The following is a 24,683-nucleotide window of genomic DNA, read 5'->3' as shown; positions in this document are numbered from 1 at the left end:
ACATGCATAAAATTACAAAGGTTCAGACACTGATTCCCTGACACATAAGGATCGATACCGGTCCCCTGTTGTCTCCTGGACACCCATAAATTATTAAGATAAGTCAGAATTTTTGTATGTTTATGCATGTTTCCCTCTGCTTTTATTATTTGTGATATCCTAAATCCTATGATAAAAACAAACTTTTGGATTCAAATGTTTGGGCATAACTACAAATCATATTGTACTTTGTTGTCTGTCTCTATTATTTCATACACCATATGGTGCTCTATTATCTGATAAATTTCACGTGCCATATCATATATCAGACATATGATATTGTCTAATTTCATGCAATATATGGTACTCCACTGTCTGGTATACTTCTTATACTTCACTCTCCTCTTTATTTAGGGCCATAGAGGGCTAGGGAGGGATAGCTGATGGTAAGTGGGGGTGCCATTGCGCAGGTTAAGGGTGCCAACCTCCGCAGTAAGACAGGGAGACATTAGTAGCTTACTAGGGTAAACCTTTTTATTTTGAACTCTCTATCTGTTCCATCATTATGTTCACTGATATCTGCATCCCCCAGTCAAAGTGAGACACCAGGCAGGAGTCGTCCACTTGGCGTGGAATGGCACTATATCCAGCCCTCTGGCTGTCCCCGTCTGTGATCCTCACAGATATGGACAAAGGGCCACATGTGGTCTAAAGTACACACTTTGCCCATGTCTGTTCTAGAGAAATGACTAGACAGCACAAAATAATTATACAGCCACAGTCTTAATACTGTACTTTCTACAATATTTATCACCATCATAAACAAAATGTGTCTACTACAGATGTATCATGTCACTGATCTCTCAGAGGAGATCAAGTACAGCATGATGAGACACTGCTCATGAGAAGGCATCATGGGAAATGTAATCTGCATTAGCGAACTGTATGAAGTGGGAAGTAGAAATCACAATGACAGGTAACACAGAAACAGCACTTAGACCAGGGTCACACTTGCAAGTGCAATGCGAGAAACTCGGGCGAGTCTTTCGCCTCAATACCCGGCACTGCTTCCAGCACTCAGTACCAGAGTGTGCGGCTGCATGTCTTTCTATGCAGCTGAATGCTGGGTATTGAGACGAGGTTCTCTCATTGCACTCGCAAGTGTGACCCCGGCCTAAAACTTCATGCACACATTAAGGCCACGTACACACGTTGAGTATATGGTGAGCTTTTACCAAAGTATTTGTAAACAAAAACCAAGAGTGGGTGAAAAATGAAGAGGTTATGCACGTGTTTCAAATATATTTTTCCTCTGATTGCTCCACTACTGATTTTGTAATCTGAGAACAGCATGAGGTAGGGGTTAAAATACATATTTCAACGATGTATCACTTATTAAGCTGTGTGCTGTTTTTTTACTTGCAATGAAGGTTTTATCACTAGGACATTATCATTGTTGTGACTAGATGGCTGCCTGAGCACTGGTTCAACTCCGTCCCCTCCTATGATAAGCAGCTTACTGTCTATAGACAATGTACATACAGAGCCTGGTGTGGGCGCGGGGCAGCTTTCTCAGCCCTGCTACATGTTACATCTGAGAACTATGTGATGATTGCTAAACTAAGTGATACATCATTGAATTCAGCTTATCTTTGCCCACACTATGCTGCTCCCAGATGAGGTAGCAAAAATCTGTTGACAGATTCCAGTTAAATACATTGATAGCTACTGAAAATTGTTTTTATCAGTATTATTTATATTTTTGTATTAATGAAATTAATCATGTTCTTGCTGACAACACTGGTCAACATGCAAAGCGCTCCAATTAGTTTCTTGCCATCTTTCTAATACAATTTACATAACTATTTTTATGGGCAACAACATTTCTATGCAGATGTCAAACACTTGTCGTACTTGTCCCAAATTGAGTCATCAGCATATTTTGCTCTAAAATCAACACAATTTGTCTAAGGCTTGTAACCAAGTCTGCCATTTCCAGCCATGGTAAATAAATATATCTCTTCCCAAGTGTAAACTCACTGCGCTGAAACCAGTGATCAAAGTAACCAAGTCCAAGCCTCAAACCCTCAAAACTAGGAATGTTGTCCAAAATACCTTGTTCACTATTAATAATCATTAACTCATCAACACGTTCAGCAAATGTAATTTTTCTTTGTCAATTTCGTTCATTAGCTTCTTTTTATTGGACTATTGTGACTACGAAACAAGCTTCCACTGTGATTATTACAATACAACAATGTTGTATTAACCTTAACCTCTTCCAGACTGCCGATGGTAAATAAACATCGGCGCTTGCTGGGCTTTGTGCAATTCCAACATTTGATTACAGTCAGCGATCTTGCAATGATCAGGGCCCTCATAAACCTCCAAACGCTGGGATTCTGGTGCAGAAAGCTGTCTCTGCATCGGCAACATCCTAGGGACCTGATTGGCTCAAGTCCTGATGATGTTATCCCTGTGTTAACTTCTAGATGCTGCAATTGTGGTGTTTAGAAAATTGTGAGAGGTAGTGGGTTCCCAATCTCACTTCTTTATCCCCATGATGTGATCACGGGTAGCCGAGGGTTGGCATGGCAGTCTGATGTCAAATGATGACCGCTGGGTCTGCCAGATATGGTTGCATATTAGACCCAGGCAGCAGCAGGGTCTAACAAGCAATCTGCCAGTAAAAAACTGGCAGGTCTCATGTATTGAAAAACATGAGTATTGCAATTTATGAGACCAGTGATCAGAAAAAAAGTTGAAATCTCACAGGAAGACAAAGTAAAAAAGTAAAGCAAAAGTTAGAATAAATAGAATCTTTATTTTTATATAGCGCTAACATATCCCTCAGCGCTTTACAATTTGCACACATTTTCATCACTGTCCCTGATGGGGCTCACAATCTAAATTCCCTATCAGTATGTCTTTGGAGTGTGGGAGGAAACCGGAGTGCCCAGAGGAAACCCACACAAACACGGGGAGAACATACAAACTCCTTGCGGATGTTGCCCTTGGTGGGATTCGAACCCAGGACCCCAGCGCTGCAAGGCTGCAGCGCTAACTATTGAGCCACCATGATATATATATATATATATATATATATACAGTCATATGTAAAAGTTTGGGCACCCCTATTAATGTTAACCTTTTTTCTTTATAACAATTTTGGTTTTTGCAACAGCTATTTCAGTTTCATATATCTAATAACTGATGGACTCAGTTATATTTCTGGATTCAAATGAGGTTTATTGTACTAACAGAAAATGTGCAATCTGCATTTAAACAAAATTTGACCAGTGCAAAAGTATGGGCACCCTTATCATTTTCTTGATTTGAACACTCCTAACTACTTTTTACTGACTTTCTGAAGCACTAAATTGGTTTTGTAACCTCATTGAGCTTTGAACTTCATAGCCCGGTGTATCAAATCATGAGAAAAGGTATTTAAAGTGGCCACTTGCAAGTAGTTCTCCTATTTGATTCTCCTATGAAGAGTGGCATCATGGGCTCCTCAAAACAACTCTCAAATGATCTGAAAACCAAGATTATTCAAAATAGCTTTTCAGGGGGAAGGATACAAAAAGTTGTCTCAGAGATTTAACCTGTCAGTTTCCACTGTGAGGAATATAGTAAGGAAATGGAAGAACACAGGTACAGTTCTTGTGAAGCCCAGAAGTGGCAGGCCAAGAAAAATATCAGAAAGGCAGAGAAGAAGAATGGTGAGAACAGTCAAGGACAATCCACAGACCACCTCCAAAGACCTGCAGCATCATCTTGCTGCAGATGGTGTCACTGTGCATCGGTCAACAATACAGCGCACTTTGCACAAGGAGAAGCTTTATGGGAGAGTGATGCGAAAGAAGCCGTTTCTGCAAGCACGCCACAAACAGAGTCGCCTGAGGTATGCAAAAGCACATTTGGACAAGCCAGTTACATTTTGGAAGAAGGTCCTGTGAACTGATGAAACAAAGATTGAGTTGTTTGGTCATACAAAAAGGCGTTATGCATGCGCTGTATTGTTGACCGATGCACAGTGACACCATCTGCAGCAAAATGATGCTGCAGGTCTTTGGAGGTGGTCTGTGGATTGTCCTTGACTGTTTTCACCATTCTTCTTCTCTGCCTTTCTGATATTTTTCTTGGCCTGCCACTTCTGGGCTTCACAAGAACTGTACCTGTGTTCTTCCATTTCCTTACTATGTTCCTCACAGTGGAAACTGACAGGTTAAATCTCTGAGACAACTTTTTGTATCCTTCCCCTGAAAAGCTATGTTGAATAATCTTTGTTTTCAGATCATTTGAGAGTTGTTTTGAGGAGCCCATGATGCCACTCTTCATAGGAGAATCAAATAGGAGAACTACTTGCAAGTGGCCACTTTGAAGCTCAATGAGGTTACAAAACCAATTTAGTGCTTCAGGAAGTCAGTAAAAAGTAGTTAGGAGTGTTCAAATCAAGAAAATGATAAGGGTGCCCATACTTTTGCACCAGTCAAATTTTGTTTAAATGCAGATTGCACATTTTCTGTTAGTACAAAAAACCTCATTTGAATCCAGAAATATAACTGAGTCCATCAGTTATTAGACATATGAAACTGAAATACCTGTTGCAAAAAACAAAATTGTTATAAAGAAAAAAGGTTAACATTAATAGGGGTGCCCAAACTTTTACATATGACTGTATATATATATATATATATATATATATACACAGTGGGGCAAAAAAGTATTTAGTCAGTCAGCAATAGTGCAAGTTCCACCACTTAAAAAGGTGAGAGGCGTCTGTAATTTACATCATAGGTAGACCTCAACTATGGGAGACAAACTGAGAAAAAAAAATCCAGAAAATCACATTGTCTGTTTTTTTTTCCTTTTATTTGCATATTATGGTGGAAAATAAGTATTTGGTCAGAAACAAAATTTCATCTCAACACTTTGTGATATATCCTTTGTTGGCAATGACAGAGGTCAAACGTTTTATGTAAGTCTTCACAAGGTTGCCACACACTGTTGTTGGTATGTTGGCCCATTCCTCCATGCAGATCTCCTCTAGAGCAGTGATGTTTTTGGCTTTTCGCTTGGCAACACGGACTTTCAACTCTGTATATATATATATATATATATATATATATATATATAGTATTTTCTGGATTATAAGATGCACTTCTTTCCTCCAAACTTGGGTGGGAAAATGGGGGTACGTCTTATAATTCAATTTCAGCTAACTGGGGGGAGTGGTTGCAGTGGAGCGAGGTCCCAGGAGGCAGGATCGTTGCTGCAGGAGGCTGATGGCATCAGGACTGGGGCGATGTTGCGGGCCTCTGGCTGGTAGAAGGGGATGTTCAGTGGTGCAAGGCTGCGGTGGGACCCGAGCGTTTAAAAAATGTCAGGAGTCACTGCGGTGCATGTGCAGATTGAGATCTCGGCTCCCAAAGTCTCAATCTGCGTATTCACCAGCTCCGATGGCCATTTTCCCTAAGTTCACGACAGAGAAAAGGATGGGAACTGTGGAGGCTCACAATATTTTGTAAAAGCCCCAGTCTCTCCGCAGCCTTGCATCACCGAACACCCCCTTCTCCCAGCCCAGGGCCCGCAACATTGCCCCACTCCTGCCGCTGCCACCAGCTTCCTGCAGCAGTGACAATGCCTCCTGAGATCCTGCTCAACTGCATCCACCCCCCCTGATAAGCTACCGTAAAAGCAAACTATAAGACGCACCGCCATTTTACTAAAAAAAAGTTTTATCTATTTTCCTCCCCAAAATTTGGGGTGCGCCTTATGCTGTGGTGTATGATAATCCGCAACATACAGTATATGAAAAAAATCACTTAATAAAAAAAATATATATTATACCAATAAATACGCATGTTTATGTAAAAAAAATACACATATTTGGTATCACCATGTCCGTAACATCCGGATCTATAAAACTATCACATTAGTTAACCCCTTCAATGAACACTGTAAAAGAAATTACTGAAAAAGCATTACAAAAAATGGCTATTTCATCATATTGCTGAACAAAACTTGGAATAAAATGCGATCAAAAAGTCGACAATAAATAAAAATTGTATTGCTGAAAATGTCATGTTATCCTGCAAAAAACAAGCTGCCATATAGCTTTATCAGTTGAGAAATAAAAATCATATATCTCTCAGAATATAGCAATGCAAAAACAGTTCTTTTTTCTATGAAATAGTTTTTGTGTAAAAGCGCCAAAGCATAAAAAAGATATACATGAGGCATTGCTGTAATCGTACTGACCAGAAGAATAAATCTTATCACTTTTGCCACACTGTGAACTGTATAGAAAAAAAACTCAAAAGCACAATTCCTGAATTGCTGTTTATTCTGCCTCCCGAAAGTTAGACTACAGAGCGATCAAAAAATGTCATGTGCCTGAAAATGGTATCAATAAACATGTCAACTCACCTCGTAAAAAACAATTCCTCACATGTCTGTCACCAGGTCTCAAAAATGGCCATGCAAAAATTATTTTTTGTATAAAAAATGGTTCTTAGGTCTTAGACAGTGCCCAAATATAAAAACCCAAAATAGGTAAATCTGGTATAGGTTTAATCGCACTGACCCAAAGAATAAAGTTGTCTAACCACTTATAGTGCACAAGGCATGGTGTAAAAATAAATAAATAAAACTTTCTCTTAAAAATTCTTGACCTGCTGTTTTGTTTATTCTGCCTCCCAAAAGATCACAGTAAGGCTCAATGCACATTTATCCTGCGCTCTACACTGAGCACTTATCTCAGGGTTTCCATGTAAATCTCTGAAATACGTGATTCAGATGGAACCCCTAAAGGAAGATTCCCTGTAATGAAGCATATGGAGACACCAGGGATCATGCTTGGCCTATGATCCCTCTGTGTCCGTTTTAAGTGTGCATAAAAGCTTATTCGCTCAGTTTTGTACACTTCTGAAGAGATGGACTTCACTGAACAAAGGCCAAACGACATCCAGAGTATCCCTGCTGCCTCATTATAGTGAATGGATCTGTCGTGGGTTTCATCTGAATCACGTCACTTGGAGATTTAGATGGAAACCCCGATAAAAGTGCTCAGCATACAGCACAGGATAAATGTGATCTAAAATTTTATGTAAAATGTTCCTAATAAAGGCTTCAATTCAATCCACAGAAACATAGGGGGCTTCCAGGTTATAATTAGTTCAAAGGCTCTGGAAAAGCACTATGGCTCCCCCCCAAAAAAAAGAAATGAAATATTGCAAAATCTGCGCTCCCAAATCAAAATTTCCCTCTCTCTTCTGAGCAACATAGTGTTTGTAACCCACATTTATTGTCCACATGTTTGACATCTCTGTAGTGGTGAGAACTCACCTAATTTACCAGGCGCACGTCTTCAAAAGCAAGAACTTGGCACAACATACTGGGAGCTACAATGTACGGGGACTACAATGGCAGATTTGCAATTTTCACTCAGCAACATCTATTGTTGTTTGTTTCTGGAAAACGCTCATGGAGTCAAAATCGTCACTACACCTGTAGATAAATTCCCAGAAAGGTTTCATTTCCAAAATGGGGTCACTTAAGGGTGTATTCTGCTCTTCTGACAATTAAGGGCTCTGTATATTGAGTCTGCAAACTATTCCATGAATATTTGTTCTCCAAGAGTCAAATACTGTAGTGCTCTTTATCTCCCAAGTCTCGTCTCATCTATGGCTAAGCAGTACTGTACAGCTGCCTATTGGGTAATGCCATATTTAGCAGAAATTGTGTAACACATTTTAGTGCCATTTTTTACCCATTTTCCCTTGTGAAAATAAAAAATCTGGTGTTAAAACAATTTTTTGGTGGTAAAATTGTAATTATTTTTTATATAACATTTTGTGACACACTTGTGTCAATATGATCACTGCACCTCTAGATGAATTGATTGAGAAATGTAGTTTGAAAAGGGGTCACTTATGGGTCTGGGATCTCAGGGGCTCTGCCAATGTAATATGGCACCTGAAAACCATAACAGCAAAATCTGCAGTACAATATGGCAGTCCTATATTTCTGAGCTTTGCACTGTGCCTTAAATGTGCCTCAAATGTAGTTTTCAACCACTTATGGGGTATCGGCATACTCAGGAGAAAATGAACAAAGCAATTTGTTATGCAATTTCTTCTATCACCCCTTCTGAAAATTAAAAATTTTTAATGGAAAAAAATTATAATTTTTCATTTAATCAGGTCAATGTTATACATTGCTTGAGGGATAAAAATGGTCACTTCTTCCCTACATGAATTCCTCAAGTATAGTTTCCAAAGTGGGTCACTTGTTGGGGATTCCACTGTTTTGGCATGTCAGGGGTTCTTCAAATGTGACATGGCGTCCACAATCTATTCCACACAAAATGGCATTGCTTCCCTTTGAAGCCTGCAGTGTGCCAAAACAGTAGCTTTTCAACACACATGGGGTAGATGAATTCCTCAAGAGTTATAGTTTCCAAAATGGTGTCACTTGTGGGGGGTATCTACTGTTCAGGCACATCATGGGCTCTTCAAACATGACATGGTATCCGCTATCTCTTCCAGCCAATTTTGTGCTTCAAAAATTAAATGGTGCTCCTTCCCTTCCGAGCCCTGCTGTGAATCCAAACAGTAGTTTTTCCCCACATATGGGTTATTGGAGTACTCAGCAGAAACCAGGTTTCTCTCCTGATGAAGAGGTCCTGCACGACCTCGAAGCGCGTTAACCCTGTAAACCAGTTACTTGTTGCTCTGTTGCAACTATAAAATGTGAGTGGATCCTTTTCCTTGCCACCTTTTGGTTACCAGCTAATATACTATTGCGCTTTCTTTCTTTCCCAATTTCGTTGTTTGCACCAAAAGCTATCTCAGAATCAGCGGAATCCGTTGAAGCGTTCCAGAGTTATTATCTCGTAAAGTGACAGTTGTCAGAATTAAAAAAAAATTGTCCTGGCCATGAAGGTCAAAACAGGCTCTGGTGCGAAAGGGTTTATCAACTATGAGAAGACCTTATGAGCTTGGTAAAATCTACACAGTAGAAGCATAGATTACCTTTATCTCCCTTCCTTAGCAGAAATTGATCTGTTTTAACTCAAAAATTCAGTGTGATGCTCCTTTCCCAGAAAGTAAAGCAAATTAATTATACAGGACACTGATGCTCCCTCTTTCATCATTCCCCTCCCCTTTCCTCTGCATCTGAGCTCTGTGACATCTCAGTGAAGAGGGCGCTATGACGTCACTACTGAGGCCCTTTATGCTGAGCAGTGCCGATAGTCATTAGACCGGAGACTGCAGAGATTGGAGCAGCAGGGGAATGGTGAAAGCGGTGAGTATTTTGTTTATTTATTTTAAAAAAATGGAGCACTATATACTGTAGTACTGTACGGAGAACTATGTAGGGCCCATTATACTGAATGGAGCAATATATAGGGCCCATGATACTGTATAGATCACTATATGGGGCCCAGTATTCTGTATGGAACACTATATGGGGCCTATTATAATGTATGGAGAACTATATGAGGACCGTTATACTATATGTAGCACTATACGGGGCCCGTTATACTGCTGTATGGAGCTCTATGTGGGGCTCATTATACTGTATGGAGCACTATATGAGGTTCATTACACTGTATGGAGCACTATATGGTACCTATTATATTAAATGGAGCACTATATTGGGCCCACTATATTGTATGGAGGACTATGTGTTGTTCATAATACTGTATGGAGGACTATGTGGTACCCATAATACTGTATGGAAGACAATGTGGGTGCCCATGATGCTGTATTGAGAACTATGTGGTGCCCATAATACTGTATGGATGACTGATGCTCATAAAACTGAATGGAGACTATTTGGTAGCCAAAATTCTGTATGGAAAACTATGTGGTACCCATAATACTGTATGGAGGACTATGTGGTGCTCATAATACTTTATGGAGACTATTTGGTGTCCATAATACTGTATGGAAGACTAGTGCCTATAATACTGTATGGAGGACTATGTGGTGCTTATAATACTGTATGGAGGATTATGCTGTGCTCATAATACTGTATGGAGACTATATGGTGCCCATAATACTATATGGAGGACTATGTGGTGATCATAATACTGTAAGGAGACTATGTGGTGCCCATAATACTGCATGGAGGACTGTGTGGTGCCCATAATACTGTGTTGAGGACTATGTGGTGCCTATTAGTAATGAGCGAGCATGTTTGCCACTACTCAGTACTTGACCGAGTATCGCTGTACTCGTGGTACTTGACAAGCACCGAGCATTTCCGGGATTATTCGGCAGGAGGTCTGGTCTCCACCCTGTCAGTTTAGCGCTCTTTAGAGCTCCAATCAACATACAGGGATTGTCTTCCACACACTGTAATGCCGCAGCCATCTTTCTTGTGGTATTACAGTGATTGGCTGGCCTCACAGCGTCATCAGGTCTATAAGAGACCTGCCGCCGCCCTGCTCGTCACAGTCACATCCGGAATCAGACAGTGTAGGGAGAGCTGCTGCTGAGATAGGGAGAGCTTTGTGCTTTTATTAGTTAGTGTGGGTTTATCATCGTTGAATCCACATATCCAACTAAACCAACAGTCCTTCTAAGGACTACCGTATAAACTCGCGTTTAAGCCTAGATTTTCAAATGTGAAGCCGGCCTTACATTGTGTTTTGTCCGCCACATGCATCGCATATCATTGAGCTAAATATTTTACAATTTCAGTCCTCCAAATAATTTTTTTGTGGTGTCATAGCCTACTTATTGACACAATTTTGGTGGCAAAAAAAAAAAATTACAGGCCACATACTTAACAGTGTGCTATCTCCGTCAGGAGCCTGATCTATCTCTGGGCTACAAATTAAGGCATTTCAGGCCTGCATTCACCTTTTTCTGCTGTGTCTTACCTTAATTCCATACAGTATTTTTCTGTAAAAAAACAAACATACAGACCACATATTGAACTGTGTGGTATCTCCATCAGATGCCTGATCTATCTGTGGGCTACAAACTTTAGCATTTCAGGCCTCCATTCTACTGTATTTGCTGTCTGTTACCCTAGGTTTATACACTATTTTGGGGTAAAAAATAAATAAATTCAGGCCACATATTGAACAGTGTTGTATCTCCATCAGATGCCTGATCTATCTGTGGGCTACAAATTGTGGCATTTCAGACCTCCATTCTACTTTTTTGGCTGTGTCTTACCATAATTCTATACAGTATTTTTCTGTTAAAAAACAAACATACAGGCCACATATTGAACAATGTGGTGTCTCCGTCAGACGCACGATCTATCTCTTGGCTACAAACTGTGGCATTTAAGGCCTCCATTCTACAGTTTCTGCTGTGTCTTTACTCTAGTTATTAATTTCAAAAACTGACCATCACATCCAAGCATAAGCATAGTGTGAACAGGTGCTTAACCTAGAGTCACCAACTCATATACATTCAAGCAAAAAAGGAAGCACACTGCAGCGCCAAACCATGCAAACATGAAAAATGAATAATGAATTGCATCACTGCATTAGAAATATGAAAAATTGAGAAAGTTTAGCGCATAAAATTGCAAAGTTATGTGTACCTGGAAGCCAACGTTAAGGCATTTCTCGTTTTCCAGGTCCCTATTCTATGCCAATCCTCACTAAGACTGTAGTCTCCATCTGAATGGGAACCTATGAAAAATCCCCTGTTAGGACTGAAGTCTATATCTCTGTGGAGGGGAAATGGCCCTGGTCTGATTAAAAACGCCTGCAGCTAACAGGTGGAGTGCTCAGTCAGAAAGTAAATGAATACAAATTTCAAAAACTGACCGTCACATCCAAGCATAAGCATAGTGTGAACAGGTGCTTAACCTAGAGTCACCAACTCATATACATTCAAGCAAAAAAGGAAGCACACTGCAGCGCCAAACCATGCAAACATGAAAAATGAATAATGAATTGCATCACTGCAGATAGAAGGTGGGCATCCGTTTCTTGTAACAACAGCACAACGGAAGATGGCAGTACAACTGTTAGGTCTTCCCGAGTCTGGTTATTTTTTAAAGACTCTGCCGATAACCCGAAACAGGCCATTTGCACCACCCTGCCATGCCTGCATCAGCAGGGGTAGCAAAACTAACAGCCTGACCACCACCAGCATGATCAGGAACGTGGCAGCAAAACACCTGACTTTGTGGGCCGTACCCCAGGCTCCAGGAACAGTGTCTGTGGGTGAAAACACTGCTTCTTCCACTGTTGAGCGTGCAAGCCATTCCCCTGTCCACGGTGCATGTGAAGCTGCCTCCTGCCCTGCACCTGTCATTGCCCATACTCAACTACCACCATCATCAAGCATGTCCACGTCCTTGTCCCAGTGCAGCCTTCAGTTGTCCATACCCCCAGTCATTGGAACACAAGCATAAATATGCAGCTAACGCCCCACAGACCAGAGTACTTAATTCACACATTTCTCATCAGCTAGCGATTGAAATGTTGCCTTTTAGGCTTGTGGAGATGGAAGCTTTCTGCAACCTGATGGCGGTGGCAGTCCCAAGGTACTCGGTCTCGAGCCGCCACTATTTCTCCTGGTGCGCTGTCCCAGCATTACACAAGCATGTGTCCCTCAGCATTACCCGTACCTTGAACAATGCTGTTACTGGGAAAGTCCACCTAACCATGGACACGTGGACAAGTGCTTGTGAGCAGGGATGCTACATCTCGCTGACGGCACACTGGGTTAACATAGTGGAAGCTGGGACCCAGATGAACCTTAGAATGGAATACGTCCTCCCTACGCCGAGGATTGAGGGCCCTATGTCAATCAGGGTTGCCCCCACAGTCTACAGCTACTGCACCTCATCCTCCTACTCCTCCTCTTCAGCCTCGATCTCCGAAATGACCACATCAGTCACAAGCTGGAAGCACTGCAGCACTGACTCAGCCAAGCATCAACAGGCTGTACTGAAGCTAATATGCTTAGGTGATAAACTGCACAATGATAAAGAGTTGTGGACAGCTCTGAAAGAGCAGGCAGACTGAAAGAGCAGCACGCTGAACCTACAGCCAGGCCTGGTAGTGTATGACAATGGCCGGAACCTGGTGGTAGCTCTGAGGCGAGGCGAGCTCAAGCACGTATCATACCTGACCAATGTGCTTAACCTCGTAGTTCAACGGTTTCTCAAAAGCTACCCAGAGCTGCCGGATCTGTTGTGTGCCCATTTTAGAAAGTCAGCTCCAGCTTCCGCCTCCCTTGCAGTGCTTCAACAGCGTTTGCAGCTTCCGGCTCACTGACTGGTGTGTGATTTCCCCACGCATTGGAACTCTACACTGCATATGTTGGAAAGGATTTATGAGTAGAAGAGGGCAGTTTTTGACTACCAACATCAACAAGGCCGTCGTTATTCAGGTCAGACTCCATACATAAGACCTAAGGAGTGGACATGGATGTCAGACATATGTACCATGCTCCAAAACTTTGAGGAATCCACCAAGATGGTAAGCAGCAATGATGCCATAATTAGCGTCACCATCCCGCTTCTATGCATTCTGAAAAGCTCTCTGCTCACAATGAAAGAAGATGCATTGCAGGTGGAGCACGAGGACATGGAGCAAGGAACCATACAGGGTGACTACACACATCCCAGCCTCATGTCATCCCAACGTGAATTGGTTGACAATGAGGAAGAGGATGCGCTATAGACGGTACTACAATCACAACTGTCATATGGTCTGTTTAGCGTGGGTGGCCTGAGTACAGGGAGAAGGAGGAGGACACCATGGTCTGTCATCCTGTTGGTGAGGTCACGGAAGGCTTGCCTGTTACAAGTCTGGCACACATGGCTGACTTTATGTTGCACTGCCTTTCCCGTGATCCTCACATTATGAAAATTTACAGTGACACTCATTACTGGTTGTTGACACTTCTAGACCCACGCTACAAGGAGAACTTTCAATCGCTTGTTCCAGAGGCAGACTGGTCTATTAAAATGGTGCAGTACCAGAGGGCCCTTGTTGTGGAATTATTAAAAAAGTTCCCATTTGAAAACATAGGCGGCAGACGTTACAGTTCGCTGTACAACCAAGGAGTACAGGTGAGAGAGACCCAACTGCAATCCAGCAGAGGCAGGGGAACACTGACAAAGTTCTGGGAGAGTTTCCTCAGACCCTCCCATTGCCCTCGCCCAGAGGCGTGGGGTAATGTCACAAGGAATGGAATGTTTTGGAAGATGCAGAGGGAGTATCTTGCTGACCATACCAACATCCTCCGTGATTCCTCTGTGCCTTTTTTTTGGAGGTGTATTCCAATGCACCTCTTCACACCCACACATGGGTATACGCTTCCTGATTTTGGCTATTTGGTGTCATCCTCCTCCTTCTCTTCATCCTTATCATCCATCAGACCACCACCACTAGAACACGAGGGTGAACGTGTTCCGTGATGCTGCAGCCACTCTAGTTTTTTGAAAGGGTGTTTATTTTTAAAAATATGTACCCCGCAGGGGGAAATGTTTGCCAGCCTATAAACTTAGTGTATGGGCATTCCAGGAAAGGAGACCTGCTCCTTTATAATGGGAACATTTTTCAAGGGGCAATGGAGTGCCTCCTAATTTTTGGCAGGCCTTGCATTCAATGCATAGGCAAACACTATGGGAGACCCACTTCCTAATAATGGGAACATTGTTTTCAGGAGGCCCACCTCTACATCTGTTCCAAGGGTTATTGAGGTGCATGTAACTTTGCTGCAGGGCAGGCCTTGCATTCAATGCATAAGCAAACAGTATGAGAGTACCAAATGGATAATGTGAATTTGGTTTCCATGTGGCCATAGAGTACATAGATTCAAAGGCTTATTGGGGTGCATGTAACTTTGGTGCAGGGCAGGCCTTGCATTCAATGCAATTGCTAACAGTATGGCAGTACCAAAAGAATAATGTGAACTTTGTTTTCCTGTGATCATCCAGTATGTGGCTTCAAAGGTTTATTGGGGAGCGTGTGAATTTGGTGCAGGTCAGGCCTTGCATTCAATGTATAGGCAAACAGTATGAGAGTACCAAGTGAATACTGGAACTATGGTTGAATGTGGCCATCCAGTATGTGGCTTCAAAGGCTTATTGGGGTGCATGTAACTTTTGTACAGGGCAGGCCTTGCATTCATTGCATCAGCAAACAGTATGGGAGTACCAAATGAATAATGTGAACTTGGTTTTCCTGTGGCCATTCAGTACGTGGGTTCAAAGGCTTATTGGGTTGCATGGGACTTTGTGGCAGGGCAGGCCTTGCATTCATTGCATAGGCTAACAACATGGCATTACCAAAAGACTGTGAACTTGGTTTTCCTGTGGTCATCCAGTACGTGAGTTTAAAGGCTTATTGGGGTGCGTGTAACTCTGTGGCAAGGCAGGCCTTGCATTCAATGCATAGGCTAACAGTATGGCAGAACCAAATGAAAAATAATGGGAACTTTTGTTTTATGTGGCTATCCAGGACGTTTGTTCCAAGGGTTATTGGGGTGGGTGTAACTTTGGGGCAAGGCAGCCCTTGCATTCAATGCATAGGCAAATATTATGGGAGACCCACTTTCTTACAATGGGAACATTTTTTCAGGAGGCCCTCCTGTACATCTCGTGAAAGAGGTATTGGGGTGGATCCTAATTTTTGGCAGCCCAGCCACTCAATGCATAAGCAATAACAGTATAGGAGACCCACTGTTTAATAATGGCCCTTTCAGAATAGTATTGCCGTCTAATAAATATAGGGTTTGTGACTTTAAGAGTCACGCCTTCATAAATGAAAGAAGATGTGTCTGCTTATGTGTCACACACCACATGGGCAGTTTGGGTTGTTAAATGCAATAATGATATTTCTCAGTAAATGCATTTGTATTGGTTGAAAGCAATGGTAAAGTTGAAAAACGCATCAAAAACGCTACATGTGAACATAGCCAAAGTGGAGGAGGAGCATTTTTTCGGGGGTTATTTCTTTTGCCTTACATACAAATTACTGCCCTGGAAAGAATGTCCCATAATATATTTCCCTGCAAAATCCATTTTGGCTTCATTTTTGTATGTTTTACTGTGCGCCTGTAAAAGTGGCATCACACTCTGACAACATTGGTCACAGTAGTGACCTAGGAGTCAAAAATGCTTCAAGGGGCCTTCCCCATGATGTTCCCATGTCATGTGTGCACTGTTCCCATAGATTTCCGACGCTTTGATACCCTAGAAAGACCTCCGGGGGGGTTGCGGCAAAAATGCTCTGGTTTCCCATAGACTTACATTGGGCTCATGCGTGACATTTTAGTGCTCGTTCATCACTAGTGCCTATAATTTACTATATGGAGGACTACGTGGAACCTATAATATTGTATGGAGGACTGTGTTTTGTCCATAATACTGTAGGGAGGACTATGTGGTGCCCATAATATTGTTAGGAAAACTATGTGGTGCCCATAATACTGTATGGAGGAATATGTGGTGCCCGTAATACTGTATGGAGGACTATGGAGGCCAAATAGAACTACTCTTATGGGGCCTTATAATTTCTATGTACGCCCTTAGCTCTGTGGTGTGTAGAGAGCCAGAAGCATAATAAGGGACATTCAATTTGCAGAGAAAATCTTTAAATTTTTTGGGAAAATCTGCACGATTTGGTTGCGTCAAAGTTTGTTCAATCCACTCTTCTTTTATTTCAACTTTTTCTAGCTATTTCCAACTATAATCGTATGGTTGATGCTTAATTGCTTCAAACTGTGACTTACCGCTGCTGATATTGATAACTTGAATTAAAACCAATTTCGATATTAAAAACAAAACATATGAGGACACTTTTTCTAAATCAAATATTGTAAAATCTTTAAACAGATGATATTTATAATGCATGCGTAATGTATGTGGTTTTAATGATTTATTACGAGTCTGTAGAATAAGCCCTGTTAACATGAACTTGAAAAGCTCAACTTTTTGAATCTGAAAGCCTTGGAGATTCCTAATAATGTAAGTTCATTTTGAAATATTGCCAAGCACTATACAGCTGGAAATGTGCCCTGTATTGACGAACAGTTTAGCTATGTATTTAAGGCAATAGACGCTGTGTGTTTGGTTTTGTTAAAAACTTTTGGAAGTACAATCATTCCCATGTTCTTTTATACAGGTTTTAGTTGCTTGATATCCTGAAACAAGGCCAAAATGAAATACACATTTAAAGGAGGTGAGCAGCAGGAAAGGCTTTTATTATTGTGTAAGGCACAAGTTACTAATCTTTCCCAAATGTATTAAAATGTGTTAATCATACGGGTTTCCTTGGGACTGTATTCTGCAACTTGTATCTCCCAAAACTCCTGGTAATCTTCAATAGGGTGTGGACGCTTAACCCCCTTCCAACCTGATGTATAGGTACATCTAAAGTTGCCTCCTCCTGTTTTCTGCGGGCTCTGACAGCAGTGGGGGTGTGAGTGTGTGTGTGCGTGCGTGCGTAGCACTGCGAGGGAACGTGCAGAGAGGTGAATGGTGCTGTGTGTGTGTAGGTGGAGGAGAGGGCAATGATGGGGTGATGTGGGAGAAGGCAATGATGGGGTGATGGAGAAGGCAGTGATGGGGATGGTGGGGGAGAAAGCAATGATGGGGTGATGGAAAGGGCAATGATGGTGTGGTGGGGAGGAGGAAATGATGGAGGTGGTGGAATGGGTAATGATGGGGTGGGGGGAAAAGGCAATGATGGTTGCAGTTGGAAGGACAATGATGAGGTGGTGGGGAGAAAGCAATGATGAGGTGGTGGAAAGGACAATGATAGGGGTGATGAGGGAGAAAGCAATGATGGAGGTGGTGGAGTGGGCAATGATAGGGTGGTGGGGGAAAAGTCAATGATGGTGGTAGTGGAAAGGACAATGATGGTGGAAAGGGCAATGATGGGGTGATAGGGGAGGATGAAATGATGGAGGTGGTGGAATATGCAATTATTGGGGTGGTGGGGGAGAAGGCAATGATGGAGGTGGTGGCATGGACAATGATGGAGTGGTGGGGAGAAAGCAATGATAGAGGTGGTGGAAAGGGCAATGACAGGGGTGCTGGGGGAGAAGGCAATGACGGGGGTGGGGAAGAGGACAATAAAGGGATGCAGGGGGAGGAGGACAATGAGGGGTGTGGGGGATTGGGAAGGGAGGTAGGGGGATTTATAATAGATTTAGGAACAGGGGTAGGTGGAGGAAGACGTTATCGCTTATTATGTTTAACAGTCCCTTAGTATATAGTGTATTCACTTATTATGTACTGTATAGCACAGTCCCTTAGTATATAGTGTACTCGCTTATTATGTATAGTACCCTCAAGATACAGTGTAGTCACTTTTTATGTATAGCACCTTGCGCCATCAGCCAACATTGCATTATATATCTAACAAGAGTGGACAGTATGTTATAAAAACAGGGCTTTATATAATCCAATGTAAGGGATTTGGTGTACATAGCAAGAGAGGGCACTATATAAGGGACAGCAATATACATAATAAAGGAGACTATGTAATATATACATGTATGTGTGTGTGGACCGTCAGTATCTGACCCTGGATAGGCCATAGAATCGTAGAGTTGGAAGGGACCTCCTGGGCCATCTGGTCCAACCCCCTGCTCAAAGCAGGATTTGCTAAATCATCCCAGTCAGATGTCTGTCCAGCCTCTGTTTGAACACTTCCATTGATGGAGAACTCACCACTTCTCGTGGGAGCTTGTTCCACTCATTGATCACTCTGTCAAAAAGTTTTTTCTAATATCTAATCTGTGTCTCCTGCCATTCAGTTTCATCCCATTGCTTCTAGTCTTTCCTTGTGCAAATGAGAATAAAGTTGATCCTTCTACAATGTGACAGCCCTTTAGATATTTGTAGACAGCTATTAAGTCTCCACTCAGTCTTCTCTTTTGCAAACTAAACAATCCCAAATCCTGCAACCTTTCCTCATAAGACAGGGTTTGCAGACCGGTCACCATTCTGGTTGCTCTTTTCTGAACTTGCTCCAGTTTGTTGATGTCTTTTTTAAAATGTGGTGCCCAAAACTGGACACAATATTCCAGATGAGGTCTGACCAAAGAGGAGTAGAGGGAAATAATGACTTCACGTGATCTAGACTGTTTGCTTCTGTTAATACATCCTAGAATTGCATTTGCCTTTTTTGCTGCTGCATCACACTGTTGACTCATATTCAGTCTGTGATATATTATTATACACAAGTCTTTTTCACATGTGCTGTTGCTTAGGCCTATTCCTCCCATTCTGTATATGCTTTTTTCATTTCTATTGCCCAGATGTAGTACTTTGCATTTTTCCCTCTTAAAAACCATTCTGTTAGTTGATGCCCATTTCTCCAGTTTATTTATATCTTTTTGAATCCTCTCTCTCTCTTCTCTAGTATTAGCTATCCCTCCTAGCTTTGTGTCATCAGCAAATTTAATCAGTTTACCCTCAATTCCTTCATCTAAATCATTGATAAAGATGTTGAACAATACAGGGCCCAGGACAGAGCCCTGTGGTACCCCACTTGAGACATTCTTCCAACTGGATGTGCAGCCATTTACGACCACTCTTTGGGTCCGATCACTAAGCCAGTTATGAATCCACCTAACAGTTGCCTTGTCCATTCCATACTTAGTCATTTTTTCAATAAGGATTGTATGAGATACTTTGTCAAATGCTTTGCTGAAGTCAAGATATACTATATCGACAGCATTTCCTTGATCCCCCCAATCAGTGATTCCGTCATAGAAGGAAATTAAGTTAGTCTGACATGACTTATTAGTTACAAACCCATGCTGACTCTGTTTAATCACTTCATTCTTATCCAGGTACTGACATATATGTTGTCTTTTAAGGCTTATCTATCAATGCATCACACATCCACTGAATAGATAGTAATTTAATTATAATTCCAGTTTATTTATAGTTTGGTGCCACCTTGTGTTCAAAGTGTATATCAATGTGCATATCCAGGGAATCTGTCATCAGGTTTTTGCCACTTAATCTGAGAGCAGCATCATATAAAGACATATCCTAAGTCATATTACAAGACTCGTTAAAGGGTTGATTGTGACTTGTAGGATCGCTACTTCCAATAGGTGGCGCTGTAGAGTAAAACTCCTCGTTCTTTCTGAAGAGGCAATTTGCATATTATTTTCCCAGAGGAGCAAATGAAAATGCTGCAATTTTAAAACGTTAAATTTTTATGCCCTTAAATCAGAGAGATTTGTCACACAAATTTCTTAATAAATAACATTTCCCACATGTCTACTTTACATCAGCACAATTTTGGAACCAAAATTTTTTTTTGTTAGGAAGTTATAAGGTTTAAAAGTTGACCAGCGATTTCTCGTTTTTACAACAAAATTTACAAAACCATTTTTTTTTAGGGACCACATCATATTTAAAGTCATTTTGAGGGGTGTACATGACAGAAAATACCCAAAAGTGGAACAATTCTAAAAACTAGACCCCTCAAGGTGCTCAAAACCACATTCAAGAAGTTTATTAACCCTTTACGTGCTTCACAGGAACTAAAGCAATGTGGAAGGAAAAAATTAACATTTAACTTTTTTTTGCAAAAAATTTACTTCAGAACCAATTTTTTTTATTTTCACAAGTGATAAAAGAGAAAATCAACCACAAAATTTGTTGTACAATTTCTCCTGAATACGCCGATACCCCATATGTGTGGGTAAACCTCTTTTTCAGCACACGGCAGAGCTCGCAAGGGATGGAGCGCCGTTTTACTTTTTCAATGCAGAATTGGCTGGAATTGAGATCGGATGCCATGTTGCATTCAGAGAGCCCTTAATGTGCCTAAACAGTGGAAACCTCCAACAAGTCACCCCATTTTGGAAACTAGTCCCCTTAAGTAACTTATCTAGATGGTGGTGAGCACTTTGAACCTTCAAGTGCTTCACAGAAGTTTATAACGTAGAGCCGTGAAAATAAAAAATCATTTTTTTTCCACAAAAATGATCTTTTCGCCCCCAAATTTTTATTTTTACAAGGGTAACAGGAGAAATCATACCCCTACAGTTCTTGTGCGATTTGTCCTGAGCATGCTGATACCCCATATGTGGGGGGAACCACTGTTTGGGCGCATGGGAGAGCTTGGAAGGGAAAGAGTGCCATTTTGGAATGCAGACTTTGATGGAATGGTCTGCGGGCATCATGTTGCGTTTGCAGAGCCCCTGATGGGCCTAAACAGTGGAAAGCCCCCACAAGTGACCCCATTTTGGAAATTAGACCTCCCAAGGAGCTATCTAAATGTGTGGTGAGCACTTTGAACCCCCAAGCACTTCACAGAAATTTATAAGCGCAGAGCCGTGAAAATAAAAAGTCTTTTTTATTTCTACAAAAGTGATATTTTAGACCCCAATTTTTAGACCCCCAAAGTTGGTAAATAGTGGAAACCCCTCAATTCTTGCTCCAACCCTAACCCCAACACACCCCTAACCCTAATCCCAACCGTAACCCTAATTCCAACCATAATCCCTAATCATAATTCTAACCCTAATCCTAGTTCACCCTAACCCTAATTCTAACCTTAGTCCTAGCCCTAACCCTAGCCCTAACCCTAGCCCTAACCCTAATGGAAAACTGAAAAAAAATATATTTTCTTTATTTCATTATGTTGGCCTAACTAAGGGGGTGATAAACGGGGGGGTTATGTACTATTTTTTTATTTTGATCACTATGATAGTTTATCATAGTGATCAAAATGAATGAATGGAATCTGCCAGCTGGAGCAGACAGATTCCCGGCGGGCGCAATGCGCATGCGCCCGCCATTTTCTTCCAGATCCAAGATGGCGGCGCCCACCGGAGGATGCCAGCAGGACGCGGGACCACCGGGAGGGGACCCTGGACCACGGAGAGGTACCGGGGGGATCGGGGACCCTAGTTCTCTCTCCTCTGATGTGCGATCACATCAGAGGAAAGAGAAATTTAATGCAAAATCGCAGCTTTTTGTTTGCGGTCGCCGTTATAGGGTTAATAACGGCGATCGCAAAAGCGGGGTCAGTAAAAACCGACCGATTCATGTTCTCTGGGGTCTCGGCTACCCCCGGCTGCACAAGGTTCACAGAGTTGAGCGAAATGGGTCGGTCAAATTCATAAGTCGCCGACTTTCGCTAAAGTCAGGTTTCGCCGATCAAAACCCGACCATAGTGTGAGGTCGGCCATGAGGTCGCCGACCCGTGCACCAAAGTCGCGTTTCCCATAATGCTTCCAGCACCTTTTCTCAGCCAATCATCAAGGACGCACACTGTGGGCAATGCGATGACATGGGCAGTGGCCACCACCACCTTAGAGATGGGCATTCATGTGATTGGCTTGCTTTGTGTGGCATCACAGTGGCTATAAAAGCCCTGACCGCGACCGCCATTTTACTTCTGCCGATCTTAGCATAGGGAGAGGTTGCTGCCACTGATTCTCAATAGGGAGAGCATTAGGCAGCAAAGAAAAAAAAAATCTGTGCTTCTTCTGATAGTGATTTCAACTGTACAGTTAGTGTGCAGTGACAGGGGAGGATTTTTGTGTGTGCAGCAGCGCTGCCTTATAAGGCTACCTGATGGCTGCATTGCTGTGTGCACACTGCTGTGCAGACTGCTTTTTTCAAAGCAAAAAAACTTCTGATTTTCTGCACAGTTACAGAGCGTTCATTTTTTCACACAACATATAGAGGTGTACGCTCCTCACACACTACCATGTACCGGCTGGTATCATGGACATATACTTGCTATCTGTGTGCAACTCCGTAAAAAAGTAGACAGAGATTTTAAATTTTCCATACATACACTGTATAGAGCTGTCCGCTTCTCAAACAGTAACGTATATCTGCTGTTTGTATTGCGGTCAAATCTATACAGAGACAGCGTGTGTGAGACTCCGTAAATACATATACAGACATTTCAATTTTTCCATACACAGTATAGAGCTGTCCGCTTCTCAAACAGTATCATATATCTGCTGTTTGATTACGGTCAAATCTATACAGAGACAGCGTGTGTGTGTGACTCCGTAAAAAAATAGATGGAGATTTAACCCCTTAATGACAGCCAATACATCTTTTAACTAACCTGAGATATAAAAGAATAGTCTTCCCATACAGGTGACAATCCAGCAGCTGTTGGCTGTACACTATAGCTGACAACTTGCTGTATCACAAACGCTCAGTGTTTTCACCGTCCATATCTGTTTAACCCCTTAGTTGCTGATGTCAAAAGTGACTACATCAAATAAATGGTTAATAAATTGTGGGGGCTTCCGCTTTTAATCTAATTGACACACCGAGATCATGATTGTGTGGTCCTGATGTTTGTCATAGCAGTTCATGGCCAAATAGCGGCCATAGAGTCTCCCGGCCATAGCGGTCACTTCAGAAGTTAGCAACATTTAGGTGGTAAAGAAACACTTTTTCATTCTGGCTATACCACTTTACATCAATTCCTGGAAATCAACTGAAAGGTTAATAAAATACCTGACAGAAGTTTTCAATATGTCAGGGGGTGCTGTTTTTAAAATGGTATCATGTTTGGGGTTTTCCAAAATATAGCACCCCCAAAGTCACTTCAAACCTGGATATACTCCTCAAAAAATAACTTTTGTAAATTTACTTGAAAAAATGAAAAATTACTGCTACATTTTTAAACCTCCTAAAAGGCTAAGAAAATAAATTAGCGTTTTCAAATGGTGCTGATGTAAAGTAGACATGTGGGAAATGTTATTTATTATTGTTTTTGTGTGGTATGGCTATCTGGATTAAAGGGATAATCATTCAAAGTTTGAAAATTGCAATTTTTTTACATTTTTGTCAAGTTTCTGATATTTTTTTATAAATAAACAAAAAACATATCAACCTACATTTACCATTTTCATAAATTTTAATGTGTCACGAAAAAACCTTCTCAAAATCACTGGGATTTGTTGAAGTGTTCCAGAGTTATTACCACATAACGTGACATTGGTCAGAATTTTAAAAATTGGCCCTGTCACTAAAGGGTTAAAATTTTCCATACACACACCGTATAGAGCTGTCCGCTTGTCAAACAGTATAGTATATCTGCTGTTTGATTATGGTCAAATCTATACAGAGACAGCGTGTGTGTGACTCCTTAAAAAAATAGACGGAGATTTAAAATTTTCCATACATACACCATATAGAGCTGTCCCCTTGTCAAACAGTATCGTATATCTGCTGTTTGAATACGGTCAAATCTATACAGAGACAGCGTGTGTGTGACTCCGTAAAAAAATAGACTGAGATTTAAAATTTTCCATACATACAGCGTATAGAGCTGTCCGCTTGTCAAACAGTATCGTATATCTGCTGTTTGATCATGGTCAAATCTATACAGAGACAGTGTGTGTGACTCAGGAAAAAATTAGACAGAGATTTAAAAATTTCCATACATACACCGTATAGAGCTGTACGCTCCTCACACACTACGATGTACCGGCTATCACGGACAAATACATGCTGTCTGTGTGTGACTCCGTAAAAAGATAGACGGAGATTTTCATTTTGTAATACATACACGGTATAGAGCTGTCCACTTCTGATACAGTACTGTATATTTGCTGTTTAGATTACGGTAAAATCCATACTGAGACAGCGTCTGTGTGTGACTACGGAAAAAAATAGACATAGATGTTCATTTTTCCATACATACAACGTATAGAGCTGTACGCTCCTCACACACTACCCTGTACCGGCTGGAATCA

The sequence above is a fragment of the Dendrobates tinctorius genome, unplaced genomic scaffold (assembly GCF_039654945.1).
Source record: "Dendrobates tinctorius isolate UK_male_01 unplaced genomic scaffold, ASM3965494v1 ptg000250l, whole genome shotgun sequence".
Classification (NCBI taxonomy): domain Eukaryota; kingdom Metazoa; phylum Chordata; class Amphibia; order Anura; family Dendrobatidae; genus Dendrobates; species Dendrobates tinctorius.
This window is presented reverse-complemented; position numbering follows the sequence as displayed.